The sequence below is a fragment of the Parasteatoda tepidariorum genome, chromosome 6, assembly GCF_982258835.1.
Source record: "Parasteatoda tepidariorum strain Cologne lab strain chromosome 6, Ptep-v5.0, whole genome shotgun sequence".
Classification (NCBI taxonomy): Eukaryota; Metazoa; Arthropoda; class Arachnida; order Araneae; family Theridiidae; genus Parasteatoda; species Parasteatoda tepidariorum.
The window spans coordinates 9,069,188-9,096,199 of NC_141760.1; the positions used below are offsets into that span (position 1 = coordinate 9,069,188).

Below are 27,012 nucleotides of genomic sequence, written 5' to 3' on the forward strand. Positions count from 1 at the left end.
ACTAATTAATAAAACCTGATGCAATATTAACCACTATGCAATATTAGATTTACCTAACCAGGCGTATGTAAGATTCATGCATGAACCTAAAACCACGCTATTAATTATATCGCAAAAGTTATTATCGGATATGAACTTATTTTCCAACAAATTAATAAAACCCGATGCAGTATTAACAATGTTAACTAAAAAACTAAAATAAAAATTCTTCATCAAAATGTTTATTGCTGTAATAATTTAAATTAAACAACAACAACAACAAAAATTTGTCAATTTTTTAGCAAACAGTTTCAAACCTCACTTATATGGCTTAAAGATATGTTGATACTAATAATAACGATAAATAAATAATGGATCAAGAAAAGAAACAGTAAAACTTAAAACCGCCCACTATTCACAGAAGTATACATTGATTACCTTCATTGCTGTTTCTCCTAGACTCTGTGCGATTAGGATCAGAGGACAGTTTTTCCACTATAGTATAATTTGTGCTCATGCATCCACTGAAGACAAGTCAGATGATGAAAAAGAAACCTTTTATGAGGAACTAGACAAGATTTTTAATGACTGTCCACGGCATGATAGAAAACTAATTATTGGAGATCTTAATGCTAAGGTGGGAAAGGAATCTGAATTTCATTCAGTTATAGGTCGACACAGTCTGCATGATATTACGAATGATAATGGCTTAAAGTTAATTGATTTTGCCGCCTCCCATAATTTGATCATTGGGAGTACTTGCTTTCCCCATAAAAAGATTCACAAAGCTACTTGGAGAGCACCAGATGGATCATTTGCTAATCAGATAGATCATGTACTTATTGAAGCTAGACATTATTCTAATTTATTAGATGTTCGGACTTACAGAGGTGCCAATGTTGATTCAGATCATTTTTTGGTAATTGCAAAAGTGCGAGAAAGAATATCCGTGGTTAAAAATAAAAAAGGTACAGTTCTGAAGGAGTTCAACTGTGATAAACTTAAAGTAAATGATATAAAAACGAAATATATCAATGATGTTGAAGCTGCTCTCACTAACATGCACTGGGAGAATGATTCTGTTGAGTCAAAATGGCTACAGTTGAAGGAAAAAATTTGTAATGCTGCTGACAACATTATTGGTAAGAAGGAAAAGAATTCAAATAAAGATTGGTTTGATGATGAGTGTGCTGCAGCATCCAATACTAAAAACATTGCTTATAAGAAAATGATTCAAAAGAATACAAGATTTAATGCTGATGAATATGGACGATTAAGGAGAGAGGAAAAGCGAATCCATAAGAGCAAGAAAAAAGCTTTTGAAGAGGAAAACCTAAGAGGTATTGAGTCCCTGAAGACAATAAATGAAAGCCGAGCTTTCTACTGACGAATTAATAGAAGTCGAATGGACTTTAAACAAACATCTAACCTCTGCAAAAGTAAAGATGGTTTGATTCTGACAGACAAACAGGCTGTACTCAGCAGATGGAGTGAACATTTCCAAGAAATGTTCAGTAAACATGATCAATCCTATTGCTCTGGGAGCGTTTTTGAAAATCAGAATAATGAAGATATACCTCCACCTGAACTGGGCGAGATTGATATTGCTATTAAAAAGTTAAAAAACAACAAAGCAACTGGGCACGACAGGATAGCAGCTGAGCTGTTAAAATGTCATGGTCCAGTATTTCTAAAACTAATTTATAATCTTATTACTGATATTTGGAATGCTGAAATTTTACCTTCTGACTGGAACACTGCCATTATGTGCCCAATATATAAAAAAGGTGATACCATGGTTTGTTCTAACTACAGAGGTATAAGTTTGCTTTCTACTACCTACAAAATCTTGTCAAACATTTTATTTGAGAAACTTATACAATATATAGACCCTCAAATTGGAAACTACCAATGTGGTTTTCGCAAGGGAAAATCTACTAAAGATCAAATATTTGCACTTAGACAAATTTTAGAGAAGACCAGGGAATTTGGTATTACCACACATCATCTCTTTATTGATTTCAAAGAAGCCTTTGACAGTATTAATAGAAATCGCTTGTATGAAGCCCTGGTTGAATTTCAAGTACCACCAAAACTAATTAGACTTGTAGAAGCAAGCATGTCAAACACCGTATGCAAAGTCAAACTTTTGGGATCTTTATCTGAAGAAATTAAAGTAAACAATGGAGTCAGACAGGGAGACTCCTTATCCTGTCTTCTTTTTAATGTTGCTCTAGAAAAAGTTATAAGAGATGCTGAAATCAATATCAGAGGCAACATATTTTCAAAATCTATTCAAATATTGGCGTATGCGGATGATTTAGACATCATTGCACGAACTGTTCCTGCATTAAAAGAAGCTTTCCTTTCTTTGGAGCTTGCTGCTAGGGATATGGGACTAATCATCAATACCGATAAGACCAAATACATGCCTGTACTTGCTAAATTAAATTCTAGTGAATCCTATCTGGAGATTGGTTCCCACAGGTTTCAGACTGTTCAGAATTTTACTTACCTTGGTTCAATTGTTACTGCCGACAATAACATAGACAATGAGATTCGGAGTCGTCTAATTTGTTCAAATAAGGCTTTTTATGGTTTAAAACGTTTTTTCAAATCATCTCTTTTATCAAAAAATACAAAACTTTTACTCTATAAAACATTAATTAGGCCAATACTTACCTATGGCTCTGAGACCTGGAACCTAACTCTAGCTGGTGAAAATAAAATGTTAGTAAAGAAAAGAAAATAAAAGTTTTGAGGGCCATCCTTGGTGGGATAAAAATAAATAATTCCTGGAGAAGACGATATAATACTGAACTGTATAAAATCTACAGAGAGCCAGATTTTGTGAAATTCATTAAAATAAATCGAATGAACTGGGCAGCTCACATTTTCAGAAGGAATGATGACTCAAATTTAAAGAAAATCCTATTACACAAACCCCTAACGAACAGGAAAAGAGGTAGACCCAGGCTGAGATGGCTAGATTTAGTTGAGACTGATTTCCTTACTCTAAAGGAGAAAAACTGGCGAACAAGTGTCAAAAGTAGAGAGAAGTGGATTCGAATTCAAAGGAAGGCACTGGCCCACCCTGGGCTGTCTAGCCAAATATGATGATGATGATACATTGATTACGTTATTTGCAATTAAAAAACACTGACCGGCAATTAAAAAACAGTGACATTTTAAAACAATTCTTAACAAAATATGCAAAATCACCCATTAATAAAATTTGGAATATATATAGCAGTGATCGTCCAAACTATAAAATGTTTGTTAATTGACTTCTAAATCAATAAGAATAAAAACCTAATACAAATATGTTAAATCGTATTTTTTAATCTAGATAAACGATCTAGTTGTGAATCGGTTTTTCAGAAGGTTAACTTCATTTCACTGACAGAAAATAAAACGTTTAAAAAAGTAATCGATACAATTCATTGAAGTGTAGACGTTCCAAACCATATTTAAGTATGGAATTTCAAAGCTCTTTTAGGTGTTATTGGATTTTTTTTGTCCATTCCAGACCATGGGAATTACCAATAGTTTCGCCAAGAAAGTACTTTTTGTATAAGTATAGATCAGCCAACCCCTAAAAGCTGTTACTTCTTAAAAGTGAAAATCACTTCCTACTTTTAAAAGCTTTCAATCGGATTTTAAATGATCCGAAGAAAATCTTTTCTTAATGTAACGCTTAAAGGATTTTCGATTTCTTTCTTTTCCCAAAGCAATACAGAGTATAAGATTAAATCGCGTGAACCATTTCAAAACTACTCTTAAATACTTTCATTTATCAAAAACTTGTTTGAAAACTCATATTTTGGGGGGTAAAAAATTTATTTCCCAATATTAACAAATAGAGTAGTAAAAAATAAAAGAAAATATCTTTATTCAGGTAAAATGCGTTCTTGAAAGGGATTTATTGCTCTCTCTGCCAACATTATCCAGACATTCAGTGATATGAACCAAGAGAGTCCTGTGGCATATACTAATATGATATCGGCCCCTCTTTTGCATCTGCATATGCAGTCATGGAATATTTATCCAGACTGTCTGCATATTTCTGGATAAATATTCCACCAGTTTTTCATAGGAGGTCATTGGAATTCCTTTCCAAGCGTCCATCACAATTAAAGTGAATGCTGACAGCGGAGAGGGTCGTTTCCGCATTCCCAATATGCCTTCTAATTTGGCTGAAAGACATTCTGTGGGATTTTGATCAGTGTTGTGTGAAGGCCAGTCAAGTATCTAAGCGCCAATTTAGTCAAACTATGACTATGCAAGTCTTGGTGTGTGAATGGAGCAGTTGTTCTACTAGAAGAGAAATGGGTCTTCCCGAAATATTGCCGTAGAGTTGGGAGAGAAACATTGGCCAGAATATCCACATTTTACCAGTGTATCTTTATTTTAAAAAATTACCCAGCACTTATTTGTAAACATATCTCAGTTACGAACTTTGCAATATAAAATCTGACATTCCGATAAGTAAATCAAAAGCTATTCAAAGCGAAAGCATATTGTAATTGTTTTTTTTTCTCTGTACAGCACACTTATAATTAGAAATATCATAAAAATGCAGAGGAATCTAATGTTCTCATACACTTGTACACTTGCCTTAAAATGTATTAGAATACCAATATACCAATGACCATTAGGTCATTAGGTAACAAGCCCTCCAATATTTCATAATAATACAACTCATATCTTTTGAGTCTTTTCTTCCTTGGACATATTTTATATTCGTCGATGAACACCCGACCCACTTTTGGGTACACGACTACTAATGCTAAACTCCATGGCCTTGTAATTTTGAATTCAATCCAGAAGACAAGGGAACTCCTGGATCAAGCATTGTGAGAAAGTTCCCTTCGTAGAGGATTTTTTGATGGAACTAACCTGCATTTGCGTTGCATGGAAAGGTAAACCAAGATAACCTCTCATGGTTAGCCTGACGGCAAGAAGAATCTAGCCATGATCCTTCGACTACTGAGGATATTAAGTACTGTGGTCAGCTCAAGCCGGATGTGGAATTCGTATCGACCAGCCATAGCCGGGATTCGATCCCGGTTCACTTCTTTGGGAGGCGAGCGCTCTATCCTCTGAGGCATCACGATTCATACGCTCTTTATAAACTTCAGCATTGAAACATAACTAAACTTGTGCCCTGCATTTGAAGTTAAGTTTTGGAACTTACATTTTGCTCTTTAATAAATGCGTGTATATTTAATTTTACCGGTGCATAATCTTCAATGCGCATCTTTGATGGCAGTTATTATTTAAAATGAAATACACCAGTCATACCGTTTTACGAACCAGCTAAAAAGACGAATAAGTTATTAAAAAATTTAAGCTTCTAAAATCTTCCATGTCCTTTTTCCTACTTAGAGCTCCTGAATTAGAATGCTATAGAGAAGCCTTCCAATAGTCATTTTTTTCCAACCGCATTTAATGCACAAAACGTGCTCATGTTTATTGATTGCCCCAAATTCATTCTACCACTTTTAAAAATTAATTAATAAATCAAAAACATCTCGGATCCGGAATTAGCGTTCAGAAAAATAAAAGGAAATAAATCTCGAGTTTAGGAAATTTACAAGTATAATTTTTTTCACTTTTTTTTAAATATTTTGTTGGCTTTCCATATTGTATTGAGCATCTATCCTAAGAAAACAAACAAACCCTACCGGAAGTCTTGAGGTCCACTTCTGACGTCATAGCATTGACGTGACTATTCCTTTTTTATGACGTTCCGGGTTTGTTTGTACATACTCGGAATACTCAATTATTCAGAATTTCATTTTTGTGTTATATTTTTTCAAAAAATTTATTCCTCATATTTTAAAATATCAGATGAAGATATGAACTATTTATATGAAGATATGGTACTTTTGGAAATTATCCTATATTGATATGTAAATACCTGATCGTTGAGATGTGGATTTACGCAATTTAGTTTGCACCAGCAGAAATTCTCCCACCTGAAACTTCTACCGGAAGTTCAAACAGCCTCTACAAATACTGCCTCTAGCCGTGGAGAGCATGAAACATGGTCAGGAAAATGGAGAATAAAGACAGCGAATATCTTAGATTGAAATCTATCTATCTGCTCTCAAACTATTAAGTTTATTCGATTTGCCTTTACTCAGTTTCTTATTTTATTTTTGACTTCCTTCGCTAAGTGTTTGAGAAAACCACATAACAAAAGCAGAATTTGACATTATCTTTCTAAAAAAGTACGTGACATCATCTAATGTTTTAATTAGTTTTCTTTCACTTTGTTCCTTACTTCAATTTAATCTACTTTCCTTTTATAGTAAAGATAAAGAAAACAAACGTCTCCTATAATCCCTCTCGGGAATCAATAATTTGTCCATTTATATTTTTTAATATCTTTATAGCTATTAAAACACTTGTAATGAAACTAAATCAATAAAGGGCTTCTCCCCCTGCTCTAATGGTTACTACTCGGTTGTTTTCTATTTGCTTCGCAATAAATGATTTTACCAGAATTTCCAGAAATTCCAGAATTTTTCACAATACAGGTGTGATTCAGTCTTTCGTATGAAAGTTGAAACTATTCACTTATATATGCACTAAGAAGAATTTTGTTTGATTACGTTTACCACGTTTAAGCAAGTAGGATTATTTTAAGATTTATTAGTGAATATAAATACTTTTGCTCTGTAACCATTTTTTAAAATAGCATTTTAAATTAAAGGTTTATTGTCATAACAAATTTGGTGAGTTCGCAACAGTCATTTAATATTTTGTCGTGCCAAACAGGCTGATATAATCTCATTGTTCATGAAGCTGATCGCTAAGTTCTAATTCATTAAATGAATCTCTTTAACGGTAATTTATGATATCAAATTAAGGTAATTTGTATAAAAAAAATAATACAGATTGTAAAATTGTTAATAAGTTTAAACACCGATTCAAGCAAGTTTATCTTGAAATGTAGAGTAATAAGGTAATATCTTAGAACTACATTATAATAACGAAACAACGTTTTTAGTTTTAAACATTTAATTTTGAAAACAAATCAAAGAATGCGAAAGTCAGTAAGGAAAAATTATATTCCAGAAATAAAAATAAGCAGTTTGTATTTTATGGAATATTTCAAAATCTACGTGAGATACGAGATTTGCAAATTAAAGAAATTATGAGACTAGTAGCGTAAAGGTTCAAATGGCAAATCTTAATAGGATTTTGTAGTATGTTCTATAAATAAATGACATTCATATGAAGCAACGATGTCTTATCAGAATAGCAACTGAAACTGTTTCAAATCTCCAGCATGTGTAAAGAGTCAGTGTTTTGTCAAGAGTCCATGTTTTAAAGTGATTTAAAGCCTTTTCAAAAGAATGAAAGCCGATGGAATATGAATAATACAGAGAAAAGTCTATTGAAATGCTGACAAAATCGGGAATCTTGTGTTTCCAGATCGTTGGTTTAATGATTGGAGAAGAAGTGGATTTAGAATCGCCCGTCGTTTATTGTATGCTGGATTGATTTGATTTCCGAAAGTATATATATATATATATATATATATATATATATATATATATATATATATATATATATATATATATATATATATATATATATATATATATATATATATATATATATATATATATATATATATATATATATATAAACTTTTGCAAACAGCAGCAGGCGTAAGAAGTCAGTGCTTTGTCAAAAGCCCAAGGTTTTTTCAGTGATGTAAGGCATTTTCAAATGGACGAGAGCCGATGATCAATAATACAGAAAAAATCCTTGGAACAGAAAAAGAGCTGTGGAAATGCCTGTAAAATACTGAATCATGTGTATTCAGATCGTTGGTTCAACGATCAGAATGATCGGAGAAGAGTAGATATAAAATCACACCCTCTTTTTTTGATATTTTGAATGCTGGGTTGATATGATCTCCAAAGAATGGCATACCTATGAGAAAAAATAGCATCAGAAGAACAAGCATCACAGCTAGAGGGTTTATTAGCTAACAGATACCTATGGCTCTTCAACCTCCTTACTCTCCTGACTTGAGTCTTTGCGACTTTTTTCTCTCCTCTGAGATTGAAAATACAGCTATAGGAAAGTCTTTTTTTTTACATTTAAAAAAAATAAAGGCTCTAAGCGAACTAATAAAGGAGATTGATATGATACTGTGATTTTTATTTAAAGTTGTATGCGGCAGGAGATGAGGTTGAAAAAAAATCGAATACCGGAACTATTGCCGTACACTTTGTATACTGGAGTATCAGATATTATAAATCCAATAAAAGCAATGCGATCTGTGATGTCTCAGTCAATAGAGCGTTCGCCTTCCAATGAGGCGAACCGAGTTTGAATTTCAGCGATCGTTGGTTAATACGAATTCTGCATCCGGGTTTCACCGACCATTGTGCTGACGTAAGATATTCTCAATGGTAGACGGACCATGGCTTAGAGTCCCCTTGCTGTTAAGCTAACAGTGAGAGGTTTTCGAGGTTTTTATCTCATGGTAGCGTGAATGCGGGTTAGTTCCAACTAAAAGTCTTCCACGAACTCAAATTTCACCCAATACTTGATCCAGGAGTTCTCTTGTGTTCTAGATTGGGTTCAAAGCTAGAAGGCTAGGGAATTGAGCATTAGTAGTCGTAAACCCAAAATTGGGTCAACTGTTCCACGACGGTTATAAAATAAAAGCAATGTGCATGAATAATATGATAAAGCCATGCTCTTATATTATATTTTTTAATACAAACACAAACCGATTTTATTAGTTGCTTTGAGTGCTTGTGTGTGTATTTTTTTTTCTTTTATTCGAGCCATCGTTATTTTTATCCTGATCAATAAACTAAGTTTCTTTAAAAATATCTGACTCCTTTTATTTTATATTTTTATTAACAGTAATACAAAAAATATTTCGTGGGTGAAGACACATTAACGGACTGAATTTCTCGAAACCACATTGCCCTTTATGACGAGAAGAATTTTTACGATGGCGTATAAAACCGGATAAATAACTTTATTTTTTCTAACCTAAGCCCTGATAACAAAATGGAAAATTGAGTTTCCAATAACTGCTGCTCTCCTTTTTATGTACTCGGTTTATAGATCTCAATATTATATCTGAAATCTTGTTACAGATCTAGTTTAAAGACCATCAAACCAGTTTCTTCATTTCCTAGATGATTTTAACTGAAACTTGTTAAAGAAAATAAACGCAATTTTCTCCTTACATTTTTGTTTAATTAAACCTTCATCTAGGGAATTAAGATTGTTTTAAGAAACCAATCACTAATTTAATTATAGTTTGCCATTAATGAATTTATTTTTATTTTGTTTGGTGAAAATTTCTCGTTATCAGTATTTAGTTTTAGTAACATTTAACGAAACGAAGTTATGCAGAGAAGATCTAGGAGATTTTTGTTTTGTTTTGTTTTTTGTTGTATGAGATTTTCGAACCAATCTTGGATTTTTTCATGTCACTGATTTTAAGTATGCATTGTTTCTTTCCACAAACAACAGTTTATGAAATCTAGTTATATATTCCTGACTGGGATTGTTTTAGAATTCATTTGATTGAATACTAAGTGCCCCCCAATTCTCTGCTACATAAAGAATGGTTAGAAGAAGGAGATAATAAATTTCAATTTATGATGCTATTCGTTAAAGTCATATGTTTTGTGTGTATATTGTTATCTTCAAAGGAGCAGACTATGCATTTAAGGAGTATATGCATTTAAATTCATACGCTCTTTATAAACTTGAACATTGAAAACAAAACTGAACTGAGCTGAAAATTTTATTTTTATCTGTAATTAAATTTTGTACCAAAGCAAATTTCAGATTTCAATTAGTTAAGACTAAGTAAGGGGATGGGGGCCAGAGTGGACATCTGAAATAACCTTATTGGTCATATTTTGTGCGGGAGATATCGCAGATTGGCATTACCGATGTACACTTTAATGTTCAGTTGCATATTCACACTGTGAACAGTTTAGTTGAAATTTGTAAAAGAAGGTTTATAAGGTGTAAAAGCAACATTCAAATTTCCATTTTATTATATTTTATTTTCAGGAATCAAACTGAAAGGGATAATATATTATTGTTTTTTAGGTATTTTGATATTTTCTTTTACTCAGCATTTAAGAGGAACAACATTAAAAAAATTTCAAAATCATTTATACAAACATTGTTATGAAATTTACAAGTATCACAACCCTTAGGAAAATTTCGCATAGGTTTGACATAAAAAAACTACCATAGGATATTCTTATGGGATCTTGCCGATGGCTAGCCTTATAGCTTGTTCACATTAAGCCCCGTATGATTGAGATAAGTGTGGACAAAAATATTTTTTTTTAAATTATTAGGGAAAAACTAAATCATACCAGATTATTGTTAAAAACTACTTCATGATGTAAAAATTATAATAAATATGGTTTTTTGAATAAATTTATAAATTCAGTTCACATTAGCCTCCCTCACTCCTACTTATATAATTATAACAAAAATTTTGTTTATATCAAAAAATTTGTAATTTGCCCTATCTGTGGAAGTAGTTTTACGTTTTGTAGCACTTCGCTTAAAGTTGTACTTTTATGTCTAACCTCTAATTTTCAATTTGAAAAATACAGTGTATACATAAAATATAAACATAAAGTTATGATGAAAAACATTACATGAAAACTAAAAGAAAATTAGTTTTTTTTAACTCTTATCATTTTGAATGAAATTGAAAAAAAAGCAAACAATATTTCTTACTCGCTATGTTCCTTGATTACGGAATCCTAAAATAATTCTCGAAAAGAAATAGATACTGGCAGAAAAATTATTGCCATTTGCGGCCATTTTATTCAATTATCGTCATTGCCATCAAATTATCTTCATTTTTAGCAACGTTATAAGACAAATTTGCTATTGTTTTGCCGTTTCGACTCAAGACAAAAAATATTCGTGCTACTAAACTTACATTTTTTATTAAAAGCATCTATATTTTCATTTTTTATTAAAAGCAATTATATTTTCATTTTTTATGAACTGGCATTATCTGCTTGACAAATGGGAAAATCCATCATAGCGAAAATAATATTAGCAGATATTTAATGCATTTAACATTGTTCAAAAAAGTTAAGCAGTTTCAATATTTTGTACAAATAGCCCTCACTCCAAATTTATTATCTGTCTTAAATTAGTTTTTTTTAATTAAAAGCTGGTTGGTGTGGATTTGTCATCGTATGTCACGTCTGTTCAAAATGTAAGGTAAAACCTCAAGGCTGTGTGTTCGTGAAGGCAAACCATTTGCCCAGCAAAAACAACTTATTTCATTTTAATAATTCAATATTTGTTTAAATACATAATCTCTCTCTATAAATATTTCTCTTATATGACACCAAAAAATCGAATATTTCTCTATCTATTGGCAACACTACAACTAATATTTATTTTCTAAGGTTACCTAATTTAAGTTGTGATAAAAAATTACTTATACTTCAAGTACTTATTTAGATTCATTTTGTTAAGTTGTCTTAAGGAATAATTTAAGTAGTTTTTAATAGTAAGAGTTGTACGTTAAATTTACATTAAAGTACGTTGCGTTAATAATTTTACATTTTTACAGAAATAAAAACTTAGCTACAGAGTTATTATTTAGATTTATTTTTAAAATTTTATAAAATGGTTGTAGAAATTTTTAAACATAAACGGTACTGTGGTGACGCGCATCGTCATATAAATAGGATACCTGCAAGTTCATTGTGGGTATGGATCCTTATTGGCTGTTGATACGTGGCATATGTTTATGCTAACAACTGTTCTTTCTACTCGATATAGTCAAATATGAATTCTCTCAATTGGCACATTCGATATTCTTTTCCAAATAAAGATTTTGTTTATTCCTTACCTAACACAAAGACAGGCACGAAGGTATGTTGATAATAGTCAAATTATGCAATAAAATGTCAGATACACAATACAAAAATAATCAAAATTAGAAAAAAATTAAATAAATAAAAAATAATTCTTTGTTAAATAAAAGTCACAGACAAGAGAGGCTTATATTTTAGCAAATTCGATATATTATTCAGCTTTGTATTTAATTCATGAGGAGAAATTTAACTCAACCTTAGCTAGCAATATCCAGAATAATAACACTCCATCTTGCGCTGAGGTCATGTCAGGTGGTTGTGTATCAGTGGTCTTCTTCTTGAGCTCTTCTTCTTCTTCTTCTATCCCATTGAACCCATGAAAGTGACGTTAATATGAAAAAATCATAGCATTCCTTTATTCTATAGCATTCCTCCTGTCTCTTGAAAACAGATAAAATTGAAATCAAAATACCTCTGCGTTTGCAAAACCACTGGCAACAGCTGGACGGTGAAAAAATGTGATCTGTTATATTGATTAAAACTAGTTAAGGTGTTTAAATTGGAGGAGGATTAAAGAATTTGAATATTTAAATGTAGTTTTCCTGTGCATTTGGTTTAGTTATCATTAAAGTTCATATGTTATAAAAGATCATTTTGAACGTAGGTCATCAAGAGCCACTAGTACTATCTAATAATTTTATAGTCTATCTGAAACGGATATTTTAATTTTTTTATTCTTTTTCAGATATTACCAGGAATATAAATATGCTTTTGTGTACCTGTTGGCTACAGTTATGACTGCAATGAGTACTTCTATATATTAAGCTCAAATTGATACTTTTTATCAGGTCAGTATATATATTTTTCATTTTTTTTATGCTTGCATGTTCATATTTTATGTATTTTATAATTTTGAAAGCTTTTTAAAATTTTAATTTGAGGATAACAGAAATAAAACTTTTAATGTATTCTTCGCCCTATGGAGATTTTTAATTCCCTTTTTACATCATTTCTTTTATTGTTTTAAACAGTGATTTAGTTTTTAAATAAGATTCAACTTAGACTTTTGGCTTGCAACTATAAACAGTAAATTTGAACAGTTTCCCCTCTCGTTGAAAATGTGTCAGTTTTTCAGCAAAACTATGAATATTTCTGAGTGATTGATACGTTCCTCATAAGTTAAGTTTTTGCTCACTTAAGTTTCGTCGAAGAACTGACTTGCCAGTGTGCCAAATATATATATAATACATTAATATAATACATAAGTTACTATAACAATGTGTCTCACCTTGTAGTACCCTCTGGAAACAATAACGATTGGCTTTCAACAATTTTTTTTTATTAAATCTATTTAATATTACTATGAGTCTACACTGACCAACCTCTGTGATTAATTCGCATTAAAGCTGTTTTTTTTTTGTTTTTTTTATTAAAAGTTATCATTTTCCATTAAAATGAAGAACATTATATTTATTAAATATGTAATCATTATAATTTTAGGCAAAAACGTTTTGTTAAATTGCGTTAATCCTAACAAAACAATCAGAAAAGTTTGGAAAAGTAATTTCTAATAATAATTGCGTGACTCAATAATTAAAAATAAAGTTGAAAAATTTTTACTCGTCAAACGAGACTTTTATCAGTATAATATTTAAAACGATTTTATATATCTTAAATTGAATCTTTTATATTAAAAAAATGACTTTAAATGTTAAGATTGGCATCTGATAACAATTAATTTCTCTCACTTTTCTCTTTTTTGATTATAATTGGACAATGAGCTTATGAAATAAAAATCTCAAGTAAGATAAATTAATTTTCTTCAACAGTGGATTCATAATCATCAATTAAAGCAAGCAATGCAAGAAAGAAATTCTCAGATAAGCATTTAAAATTGCAATAAATTTCAAACAAATTCGAATTACAAAAACGCTATTGTTAAGTGCACGTCGATTACGATTTTTCAATGTAGATAGATGATTTCATAAATTTAATAGCGTTATCAAACCTACTTAAAAGTGTTCCTTTATTTTTACTCTACGATTTATATAATAGAGTTGTTATTCGAAACTTAATGTACCAAGTTTAAAAATTCTTATAACTCATATCTCCCAAAATGGAAGAATTAAAAATTAAAGTATTACTTAAATATGAAAAAGTGATACAATTAATTCGTATTAATTTGCATCTATGAAAGTGATATTAAATTAAATCCAAAGTACACAAACTCATTCATTATATTCAATCAACCATTAGTTTAATAAAGCTGTAGTTCAAGACTTTAGTTTATATATGCAAATTATTTAGAAATATCTTTCAAGATAAATCTCTTTAAAAGCAATATATTAGGAAATAATTAAAAAAACTTATTTATTCACCCCCAGAATCAAATTGTGTCGCTATTTAAACACTCTATTTTGAAATTTTTCATTACACCGAGATGGATATGAAGAGAATATTCTTTCTGGAAAATGAGCCATCTGTTCGGCCATTTCTAAGATTTATACCGACGAATCTTTTACAGTTAATGAGAAAATCGCTTGATCCATCATTTGGTATGGATTTAATATGCATAGTTCCCCACTTTCTCACTTCTCACGGACAAAATTAATGGACGAAATTTCTAACAGCTATCCATCTTGCTTCTTCGAAATGTTTCTAACCCAATAAAATCGGAAAAATCTGAAAGAAGCAAAAATTGAAATTCTTCAGGCCACCCCACACCATACCATTTTCGTCTTCCGCCACCTTTTGATTATAGGATTTTGTTCCGTAATAGCCACCGAGGATAAATGAATCTGTGAAATTAAATCTCAGAAATTCCAAGTTATCCTTTCGGTTGGAATGAATTAATTCCGTTTGCTCGAATAATCTTTCGCTGGTGAATGTGAGCATGCGCGAGCATCTATGTAGGTGCGTTCTTCGTGACAGTAGGGGTTAATGGATTGTCGTAATGAGCGCGGAAAATTTGAGAATCACGAATCCTTGATTGACGCGAATCTCAAGATTAATGAAGACCTGAAAATACATCAGATGTTTCAGTATTCATCCTAATATAATTATATATATATTTCATTAATTATCATAAATTAATTAACAATATCAAATTATATTCTCAACATGGTGTTAATTGATTCGATTAAGTTAATTGAATAATGCTATGATGTGTTCTCATCATTTACTTTCTCAATCTCCTGCCGGAAATTAATAACTAAATCGATCTGTATTATATTAATTTTGATATTAAACTTTTTGATTTTTTGAAAAAAAATTGTACTCTTTGAAAATGAAACAATTGAAATCTCTAATAGTTCTTTTTTCAGTCATTGGATCCTCGTGTACTAAATTGAAATCATTATGATTTTATTGTTTTTTTATTGATGTTATTGTTGTTGTTATTGTAGTTCATTTACGTCGCACTAGAGCTGCACAATGGGCTATTGGCGACGGTCTGGGAAACATCCCTGAGGATGATCCGAAGACATGCCATCCCAACTTTGATCCTCTGCAGGGGGGATGGCACCCCCGCTTCAGTAGCCCAACGACCTGCACGTGAAGTCGAGCACTTTACGGTAGCACAGTTTAACGAGGACCAATACCACACACCCTCGGTCCCTACGCAGACTGATCCAAGTGGGTCACCCACCCGCACACTGACCGCAGCCAGTGATGCTTTACTTCGGTGATCTGCTGGGAACCGTGTCTTAACGAATAGTCCACTGATGATATTTACAGTTGTTTAATTGCAAAATCAAACATGCAGTTTCGAAACATAAAACACAAGCAGTTTAAACAGGATAACCATGACCGTGAAACAAATATGTTTATTTTACATAGGGGCATTCAAATAATTTTTCTCGTGAATGAGACCAAAATTATGTTGTTGTTTTTTTTAAATTTTTCGTTTAAACTCTCTTTATATCAGCGGCATTTTCAGAATCTACACTATTTGCATGCCATTCTATAGTAAAACTGACAATACATTGCAAAATGTACTTTACTCTTACAGTAGAAAAAATTTATTGTTCCGAATTTATTCTGAAATGTAATATCTTTAATTAATTTGAAATAAATACAGTATGAATCAAAGATTTTAAATATACATTTCGAAACCAATAGAAATCACTCAATTTAAACCTTATTTCTTGTGTAACAAAAGCAAAAATGCAACAGAAAAAAATGTGAAATTTTTAAGGTAAATGTCGTTGTAAAACATTTTCTCTACTGCATGGTGTATACTCTTTTCATCTTTTACATTAAATTAAATACATGAATTATTTTCAAACAGCCGAGTTTTTCAATTAGCTTTTATTGCTTATATTTTTACTCGTACATACTACGTATATACTATATTTTCCATTTTTTACCAATTTTTTTTAAGGTGAATATTATATATGATATCCCCTAATTGTCCGTACATTGTTGTAAGCATTTTTTTTTTCGTGAATGTTTACTAATTTGTGGATTATTTTTTTAAGTACTTATTTGAACTTATCTCATATACAAAACTATCAAGAAAGTTATAATATCCGCATAAATTTAATGGTGCACTTGCCAAATTTATTAGAACATTTCAATATTATGGCACGCCAATTTTTCATCGAAATATCAAAATTATTCTTTCAAATCTGCGTTGATACATGAGCCATTAGGCATTTGCAGGAGAAGAATTACATCTAAATTACGAAGTGTAATCCTCTCGAAATCACTTGCAAATCAAATGAGGCGAAGAATTACAGTTCATGCTAAATGAATCGTAAAGAAAGAAAATTGCGCAGAGTTAGAAACTTATTTGAGAAAAAGCTGACATTTCGGTCTCTTCTAACAATCGCAGTTTTCTTTGAAGAAAAAAAAACGTCTATTTCGTCAGTTGCGTTAAATGAGGCGTTTTCGTATTTCGCTTCTATAATGGAATCATAAAATGATAAGGACGAATCAAATGTTTTGAAATATAAATCATTATAATCATAGTGTAAAATTCTATGCGGAATGAATGAAAATTTAATAAAAGTTTTTCATTCTTATTTTTCATAATATTTTAACTTTTTTTTAAATATTTATACATAATATTTCTTGGTAGCAAACACATGCGCGCCAAACACGCCACATAGGCGAGAAATGAAATAAACAGCGTTCTTATTAGGCGGAAAGAAAGAAAATCGAAGAATTGCTATATTATTTTGTTCAAATATCAATAAGCAGCCCCCTAACAGAAATTATCCAAAACTTTTTTAATGAAAGTAGAATATTTGGTTTTAGTTCTCTTTAAACAACGTGGGTATTCTTTGCTAACCTTCTGAGATTATATTAAAAGGATACCAAAAAAATTTAACACCACCGAAATTATTTCAAAAATTTTAAATACGCGAAATAAAATTTTGTCTTTATTTACAAAAAAACGCGGTTGCAAGGAAATAAAATTTTACTGCAACTAATTCTTTCTTACATCGAAGAACCGCCAATATAAACTATCTGATTACACGAAAGCTAATGCGAAATTTAAGATATGTGAGATGCTATGATATTAAATATTAGAAAACGCGGTTGCAAGGAAATAAAATTTTACTGCAACTAATTCTTTCTTACATCGAAGAACCGCCAATATAAACTATCTGATTACACGAAAGCTAATGCGAAATTTAAGATATGTGAGATGCTATGATATTAAATATTAGAAAACGCGGTTGCAAGGAAATAAAATTTTACTGCAACTAATTCTTTCTTACATCGAAGAACCGCCAATATAAACTATCTGATTACACGAAAACCAATTCGAAATTTAAGATATGTGAGATGCTATGATATTAACTATTAGAGAACGCGGCTGCAAAACAATATTAACAATAATAATTTCTCTGTGAATAGTTTTCACAAAATTTAATTAAGCTGCACAAAATAAGTCTTTAATCCTGACAAAGAATAACTTATAACCTAATGTTCGTATCCATAACATTTCATATCAGAATGTTTTCCTTACAATTCTCGAGAAATATGCAAAATCTTCATATTGTTTCATTTAAAAGGTTTTGAGTTACGACAGTGAGATGTACGCTTGATGATAGTCTCCTGAAAAAGCGGTGACGGCGGCAATAACTTTTTTAACATTTACGTTGCGGCGATGGCTCTTCTTCGCTCCCCCCCCCCCCCCCTGTCTGCTCTAATAGCTTTCCTTGCAGAGCTAAAATTAATACGAAATGCAAAAATAAAACTTGTTTATATTCATTAAAAAATAATAACCAATTGCAATCAATAAACATACACACCATTATGACTTATTTGTGTTTGCAGACATGAATATAATAAAATAATAATATCGCAAAGGCTCTAAATATTTTATTTTATAACCGTAGTTGAACAGCCGACCCAATTTTGAGTTTACGACGACCAATGTTCAACGCCTTAGCCTTGTAATTTTGAATCCCATCCAGAAGACCAGCGAACTCCACGATCAAGTATTGAAATAAATTTTGCCTCCGTTGAGGAGTTTTTGATGGAACTAAACCGCATTTTCGTTACAGGGAGAGGAATATCACGAAAACCTCCCATGGTTAGCCTGATTGCAAGGTGATTCTTACCCATGACTAGGACTGGGCTATAAATCGATGTATCGCGACATATCAATTTAAAGCCTATATCGGCAAGTCGATACAGCGACTTTCGTTCCAGGCGATGCATCAGAAATCTGATTTAAGTCTTCGAGGAAAGACGATATAGCGATATAACGATATAGCGATATAAGACATGCAAGGATCTTCCCTTACGTTCCGATGCCGACTCGGGGTGTTCGTTTCGTTATGTTGAAATGGCCTTGATTGATTAGCGGTAGAATCAGAACCAGAGTTTTGAGAATACTATATCGTGATCTCGCATGTTCGTTTTCGCACCTCTTATTTTTCTTTGTCGCGACTTGATATCGTTTCTTGTAGATTATTTTCAGTGGGACTAACACTCTATCCCCAGGCTCTTAATGTCGCCATCTTGTAGAAATGTTGTTAAGACAAAATATTGTGGACTGGAATGAGTTAAAATTGAGATAAATAAATCACTGGACACGCTGCAATTATATTGGAAAAGCTTGTGTAGAGAACGAGTTATCTTGTCTCCAGCTGACAGCGAATATTCCTAGAAAACGAGTTATCTCGTCCGATGCGATGGAAGAAAAGCCATTAAATGATTTCCTTAAAGCCCTTAAATGAGCCTTCTTAAATATTCAAATAAAAAATAAATTATGAAGCATGCAGTTTATTAAAATGAATGTGTGTCTTCTACTTTAACTGGGAAATGTACAGAAACCATAATTGAAATTCGCCATCACTTTATTTTCAAACAAAAGTTTTTTAAAAAAATAGGTACTTTGTACTGAGGCATAAACTGCTTGAGCAACAGCTATTTTTAAGCACATTTACTTTCTCTCGAAGATACTTTTCGAACTTTATCCTTATTTACTCTCTTACCACAATCCCAGAAGACTACATATTACCCATTACTCAGCTTGGGTAATAGAATAAGCCCCATTACCCTTCTTTTTCCGCACTGCTATTCACCATGTGTGACGTAAATAACCCATTTTTGGCGATAAAAACACGAGTATTTCGGGGGAATCTCGCCGTAAATTTATCATCATTGATGACTGGAAAAGATATCGACTTGGGAAGAAGAAAACTTTGTCACTGTCCCTTCTATTACAAGATGAAAAACCGAAAAACCGAAGCCGCGTTTTGGAGGAAACAGTAAATCTGTTTCCTAACGATTGCGGGAAATGAAGGCCTGGAAAGTAAAAAATACAGATATTGCTTTCAACCGTATAAGTTGGTTTCCGATGAAACGTCGCCAGATTGTTCGATTTGGCTGTTGTTTCGGACAGAGAAACACCATTTTTCTTCGTCTGAACGTTTGTTTTTTAGATAATGGGTTTTTTGTGTTTGTTAGATACTTTTCAAATTGATCTTGGATTTATATCAAATGTAGTAGACGAAGCTTTATTTCAAAAAATAGTTATTAAGCAAATATATATAGTATTTTACTTCAAATGCGTTTTCTATTTAGTTTATTTCTTCTGTTTTTACCCATATTGACACCCATAGCATAAAAAGCCTACATATTTATTGCTAATTGTTTTAAAATGTCTTCTTTATTTGTCAAACTAAAAGGACGATTAAAAACTATTACTAATACATACTTTGAATATACGCTTTTTTGAAAACTTGGCTTTTCTGATGTTTAAACTCAAAAATAAAAATTTAAAAAAAATCGTCTTTCTTGTAATGACCTGCGCGTGAATGAAATAAGCGTTCGCAAAATTAATATGACTTTTTAAAAAAATAACAGCGTCTTTCCAACTAACAGACACAATTCCTTCAAATTTTACCAGTCTGCCTGAAAGTTTAGCATAGCGTATATGCCTGCCTTTTATATACTTCCAGAATCATTTATAAAAATAAAAGAAACTTTCGAAGAAAGAATTTTTTTCTCGTTGATTTGACCTTAGACATTATTAAACTTGAGACAAAGCAGTTTCTCACAAAAAAATAAGATTTGGTTTGCAGACAGCCCTGAAGTCCTGTAGAACAAAAACAATCTATATAGCCAACAAAGTTGTCAAATGCACAAAACAAAAATAATCATGTTTACAATAAAATTCATAAACAAATAAGAAATCTAGCATAAATAGAAGGCATAGACAAGAAAGAAGTATATTTTATGCTTTGGAATTATATTTTCTGATTCGGTGTTGCATTTAATTAACTTCGTATTCATTAGCATTTTAACTTATGTGTAGAAACTTAGTTCGATCTAATCCAGCCAATATCAAGGATATTAACGTGCCATTTTGTTTAAAAACAGCCATCTGGTGCTGAGGTTATATGTGAGGTGGTTGTATATCAGTGGTCTTTTTCTTCGCCTGTTGAGAGTACCCCATGTAAATAAAATAAAAATTACGTAATGTATTAAAAATCGAAATTTGTGGAAAAAAATATATTTAATCGTATTGGAGGATCATAAAAATCACCATATTGTTATTGATACCAATGTCGCTTAAATAATTTTGGTAATGGCTGATAAGTGATGATTTCGGCACTACTGGTATTGTAGTATTAGTTACTATAATGTAAATAATATAGGTACTGCGTTAATATGATTTTTTTGGTCTTTGAAAGAGACAAGGTCTGGCAGTAAATTATGATTGTTACGAAGGCCACTAGAAATAGTATAAAGCCAAATAATTCTGAGTTTAGCTCATTTTTAATTTGAGAGGTTGAAGTAATCGTCTTTTTGGCAAATAGACGTATTTTCTTTTAATCACTTTTTACATATTTGAAATCTGTTTTTAAAACATTTACTTCAGAAGTGGCATTTTGAAAGTTAATCTTAATTTTACGCACTTGTATTTAATTTAATTGCATATAAGAGTTTTTTTTTTGACATACTAGCTTTGATTTTAATGGAAACACAGAAAATTTCAATACAAATTTGTGAATACCGGCATGCCAGCAACGGAAATTGCCGAAATGGTTAGTACAGTTCATTCCGTCTCTTTTATAGAAGAATATTTTTATTTTGTATATCCTGAAGAGTATTTTGAAAATGCAAAAGGGCAATTACATATTAAAAAAATTATAAACTCTAAAATGTAATGAGCTCAAGTGTGATGTGCCAATGGTAAAAAGAGTTTAGTTTCGAAATCCTCATGTCTTCTTAGAATTTAAATATTTGATTTTAGTGCAATAAACAATTTCGATGAAGTTTAAAATAATTACCGAAAGTTAATTCTCTCTATGATAATTTCTTTTTTGGAAAATGAGACTTTTAATTAAAATAAACACATCATTATATTGAGTAGTCTAACTAAAAGGAATTAATTTTTTCATTAATCTGCAATCTGGTTCCGTATTTACGCATAGTCTTTAAAAATACTTGAGTTTATTTCCATTGCTTTTGTTGTTAATGAACTCTTAAGCCTTTTCCTCTTTAGTTTAACTAAAATATCTTTATAATGTCTTTAATTTGCATATTTTTCCTTCAAAAAGCCTAACTAATAACTAAGCGGAAAATAAACGGATAAATATGAACATCTAAAATCTTTATTCTAATAAAAAAACCATTTAATGTATCTTTACAGTGTTTATCAAGTATCACCATTCGTTAATAACTACCAAATATATTCGTATATTCCTCTTTAGTTTAACTAAAGTATTTTTATAATGTCTTTAATTTGCATATTTTTGCCTTCAAAGCACCTAACTAATAACTAAACGGAAATTAAACTGGTAACTACGAACATCTAAAATCTTTATTCCAATGAAAGAACCGTTTAAATATTTTTACAGTGTTTATCAAGTATCACCACTCGTTAATAACTACCAAATATATTCGCTTACAATTACATAAATTCTCAACCTCATTTTACGTCTGCATGCTCTCGAATTTACTAATCTTGAAGTGGCAACAACGTACGAAGGCACTAAAATGAAGTCAAAAAGTATTCTAGAAAGTTCTCCTTATCATCATAAAACAGCTCATAACATTTCTTTCTAAACTGACTCCACAAAGTTAGCGGTATTACAAGCTTAATGTGGCGTGAAATTTTCAGAAGCAGTTCCACATTTTCCATGACAACAGCCTGCAACACTCGGGCATTTAAATTTTGTGAAAGGTATGCGGGGAGGGGGGAGATAACGAAAAGAACCATTTATTCCGTGGTTCGATCATTTATTCGAACCGAAGGAATTCGTGACCAGAACCATTTAAGTCATATTTTAGTTCGCTGAGTGAGCTGTAAAAGTCGAAATGAGATTTGATTCTTTTATTCCGAAATGTCAGAATCCACTGCTTTTCCTCCCTAAATGGGAACAATTTTTTAACGTATCATACATCGGTGGTCAATGACACGTAGAAATCAGAATTTTTTTGATCATTTAAATTTACGAAGATTTGTAGAAAAATATTTATTTCTATTATTTTTTTTATTTTTCTCTTCAGTGAAGTTTCATTATATTTAAATGTATATAAATAATACAAAACACAGTTTTCCAACCCAATAAAAAGATTAAGGGATTAATCCTTTGTTATTAATCGATAAAGACTAATCCTTTATGAGGCTTTAGTAATGCTATGTTAATATATTTTTAAGATTAAGATTGATTTATAAAAAGAAAAATCATTAATGCTGTTACAAATAATAAATTTGATGCTTAAGACCATTTTTTTTTCCAAAATTTTGTTAGGATTTTTCAAAATTTTACCTTCTGTAAAGAATTGACCATAAGCTTGAACTTCTGTGCCTCGGTAATCGAATTTATACATACTGTTTTTTGTACTGCAAATAAACTTGATGAGAAATGATTAGATGAAGGAACCTTTAACGCACAAACGAAAATAGCTTCCGGCATCAACTTCGCTTCTTGACCTTACGCAAACCCTTACTGTTGCCCCTATTTATCTTAATAAAGAACCCCTCACTAGTATATTTTTATATTTTTAAGTTATTAACAGATGGCACCATTCAAAAAATTATGAATTTGATGGGAAGTATACTCACCACAGCCTCTACAATACCTGAAAGATCATCGTGGCCTGTAACTTTATTGCAGTTCTTAGTATTACGCTCATGATTAACCCGTTCAGGACCATGAGCCCACGGTATCGCATATGTAACGAGCTTTTCTGTCTCCAGTGGCACATGTTCACATGGACGTGATCTCAATTTGGTACTCTCGTATTACACCTCGTATTAGTGCGTAAACGTACTCTTTAGTACGCATATTCTCAGAGACTGCGCGCCTGGATAATCTTCTTTCTTCTTTCACCGGTCTTGAATGGGTTAAAGTAATTTTTCCACTTAGCGTAATTTTTAAATGTTAAGCATATACTTATAAGGGTCAAACATAACACTGAGGAAAGTTTTTTTTTCCTGTTGCATGAGATTTTTTAACAGATCTTGGATACTTTTGTATCAATGATTTCGAATCTGTAATCAGTTTCTCGCAACAAACAACAGTTCTTTAAAATGCCATTTTTGTCAAAATGTACAAGTTTAAAACTTAATATAAAACAGGGGGTCGATACTTCTACGGAAACTTCTACGAGAGTTAGGTCATATCGTCAGGACAGAATTGTATAAAAATATATGGCAGTAAATGTCGTCATACGGCCCTAGGAGCCCTTTTCTTTGACAAACTATTTCTTTGTGTGCTTCTAAACAGGTGGAACCGGACATAGGAAAGTGCCCCTAGTGCAGTATGACAACGTTTTCGGGCATGGATTTCTATGCAACTTTTATCCCGATGATGTTCCCTAACTCCCTAGACGTTTGTGGCCACATTTAGGCAACCCTCTGTTAGATACAAAGTTTAAAACTTGTACATTTGGACAAAAAAATAGACTTAAACATTTAAAGCTTAAAAAGCAAAACTGATTTCAGATTTGAAGTCCCCTAACCCGAATTAAACAATATAAAGTTTTTTGTTCAATTTGTTGATAAAAGTTTAATTATATTTTACTGTGCAAAAACCATTTCAACACATTTTGATGTTTTTCAAACAACTTCCTTAAATTTTAGAACATTTTAAAGCCAGTATATTTATATTATTTAAAATTTGCCAATGAAGCTTTAATCTTTTTTTTTAATGGATAAGAATTTAATTTTAGCTACCTTTATATTTATTCTTAAATATTTTCATTTAAACTTTTTTTTCTGCTTATAAACTTCAGTGATCCATTCTCGATTTTATCCACTAGGTGATCTGTTTTGAAAATATTTTTGATGAAAGTGAAATTTTCAAGAAAACACAGGGGAATGTCTTTTAAAAGAAACTCCGTTAAGAGTACTACAGTTAGAAATTTTTATACAGCGAACATAAAAAGTTTATACAGTGAACTTTAAAAATTTTTTGTATACATATATTTTATTGCGAAAATGAAATTTTTGATTCGTGTACAAAAGGCTTACAAGTGGGGGTTTTTTTTTTAAAAAAAAAAGCAAAAATTATAATTTGTATTTGCTAAGCTTTTCATAACAATTTATGAGATTTTAGTGTCGTGTATAAAAAGCTGAACCAAAGGTTTTTTTCGAAGATCGAAAGTTAGAGGGGGGAACAAAAGAATAAAAATAGATCAACGGTATTTCAAAGAAATTCCGATATCAAACCACGCTGCCAAACATCCCTCGGGTCACGTTCGCAACAAATGAACAAGAACAGGAAAAATAGGGAATAAAAAGAAGGAAGAATATATCTGGGTTCGAATTTTGTTTGATTCTGGAAGCTGCCGTTTTCAGAAGATGTGATAAAACAAAGATAAGAAGAAAATCGGTGTAATATTGCGAGAGAGGCAAACTTGTCCCATTTCTTGATGGAATAATCTGATAAACTTCAAAACTGTACGTAGTTGGTGTGTAGTGAATCTATTCAATAACCAGTTCTTTTTAAAGTAAAAAAAAACAAGCTTTTGATCTAATAATTGGATTTTTAGGCACTTAGTAGCTATTTGCTCAGGAAAATATAAAAACCGCAGATACTTAAGGCAAAACTACTTTAAAACAATATGTACCATCTTGTAATGAAGAATTATTCTGGGCTTTCAAACGTACACTTATCCTAAATATTTTAAAATTTACTAACCTTTTTTTTACATAAAACTGCCAGTTTGGGGAGATTTTCCCATTTCCAAGAAAATTATCTAAATTAATGAATATTTTCAATTTTTGAAAATTTTTATCAATTAGTGCTGGGGTAGCTATTTGATTGATTCCTTTCAAAATTCGGATTTTTTCATTTAAAATTATATAGTTTTTAATGGTAAAATTCAAAATTTGTAAATTAAAAGTTTTTTATTTTTAAACAACAACAGCATTACAAACTTATAAAATTAAATAAATTAATAATTAAAAATTATTTTCACCTGGAATTCCTTTTGGGTAAACAAATTTTATAATTGTGTTCAAAATCACTTTCTATTAGCTTAAAAACTCTTCTGAGTTATAGTGAAATATACAAAAAGTGATTAACAGAAATTATTTTTTTAACACAAATTACTTAAACTTTCGTTCAATGTCCTGACTAATTTATTGGGACCATGTCTTCCAGATTAAAGCTGATCCCACATTTTGAATTTCTAGAATCAAATCATCCGAATAAAATGCATGTTTATTCAGCAAGAGTGTCTTTTTTGTCTGATTTCGTAACTTAAAATATCGTCTGCACTACTTAATTAGCATATTTGAGGTCAACCTGTCGAATCATAAAATTGAGTCCCAGACGTGGAGATCCGATCTTTAGATCAAAAGTTATTCAGCGTGTTTCCCTTTTTTATGTTGCACCCAGTACATCTAGGTATGCAAAACTTAACTTTAGGAGGTATTAAAGTATATTTAACAAAAATAAGTAGACAGTACTTAATCATTTTTATTTCAAAAAAATATTTCATAATTCCTTTCTGTCTTTACTTTGAGTGTTCAGGCAAATGTGTACTTAAAATATTTTATTAACAAAATTCTTCTTAAAAAAGAAATAAAAAACTGAACAAGCTTTTAAGGAAGCTTTTTTTCTAATGTTTTACTTATAAGGCAGAATGTTTACAACACATATCTTACTTATTCGAATAAAAATAAAGAGTACCAAAAATAACGCAAGAAACAAAGCATTTTTTGGCGCAGAACAAACGTATTGCGTTTTGAAATCCACTCTATTCTAAGGGATTATTTCACTTTTGTTTTGGTTCAGCAGTCCTTGATCCTTACTTTTCGTTTACCAGAAGAAAAGTTGGGGGGGAAATAAGAAAAATCTGTCTTGAATAGCTGTCTTTAAATACCGGATATGAATTTCTGTCCTCTGCGAAGAAAGGGATTTTGGCAATAAAGTGTGGTTTCCGGCGATGGAAAATGATGTTTGCTTTTCCCTATTTCCCTTTTTTCATTATTTCCTTTCGAATTCGAAAAAAAAACATTAATAAATTTTATCCCAATATCCGAAACAAAATGAGTCTTCTAATATTTTTTCCGACTATGTTATTGCTTTTAAAATGTAGCTTAATGAGCTTTAGTTTTCTTTTCTTTTCCCTTTTTAGCCGGATGTTAACTAAACGTAAAGTATAAATCTAATGTGTTATTTGTAAAACATCAATAATAATGGAAAACGTATTAGGAGATGAAATAACTTGTCAAATCATAATG

At 31.1% G+C, this 27,012-nt stretch overlaps 1 protein-coding gene across 2 annotated transcripts in view; it reads left to right on the top strand.

The window, feature by feature from the left end:
- The window catches only part of LOC107456846 (sodium/potassium-transporting ATPase subunit beta-2-like), a 107,111-nt gene that overhangs the window by 53,947 nt on the left and 26,152 nt on the right, over window positions 1–27,012 (top strand). For both annotated transcript variants that reach the window (XM_016074811.4, XM_071179028.2), the window contains exon 2: window positions 12,589–12,691. The gene's annotated coding sequence lies outside the window, so the exon portion shown is untranslated. The remainder of the gene's footprint in view (window positions 1–12,588; window positions 12,692–27,012) is intronic.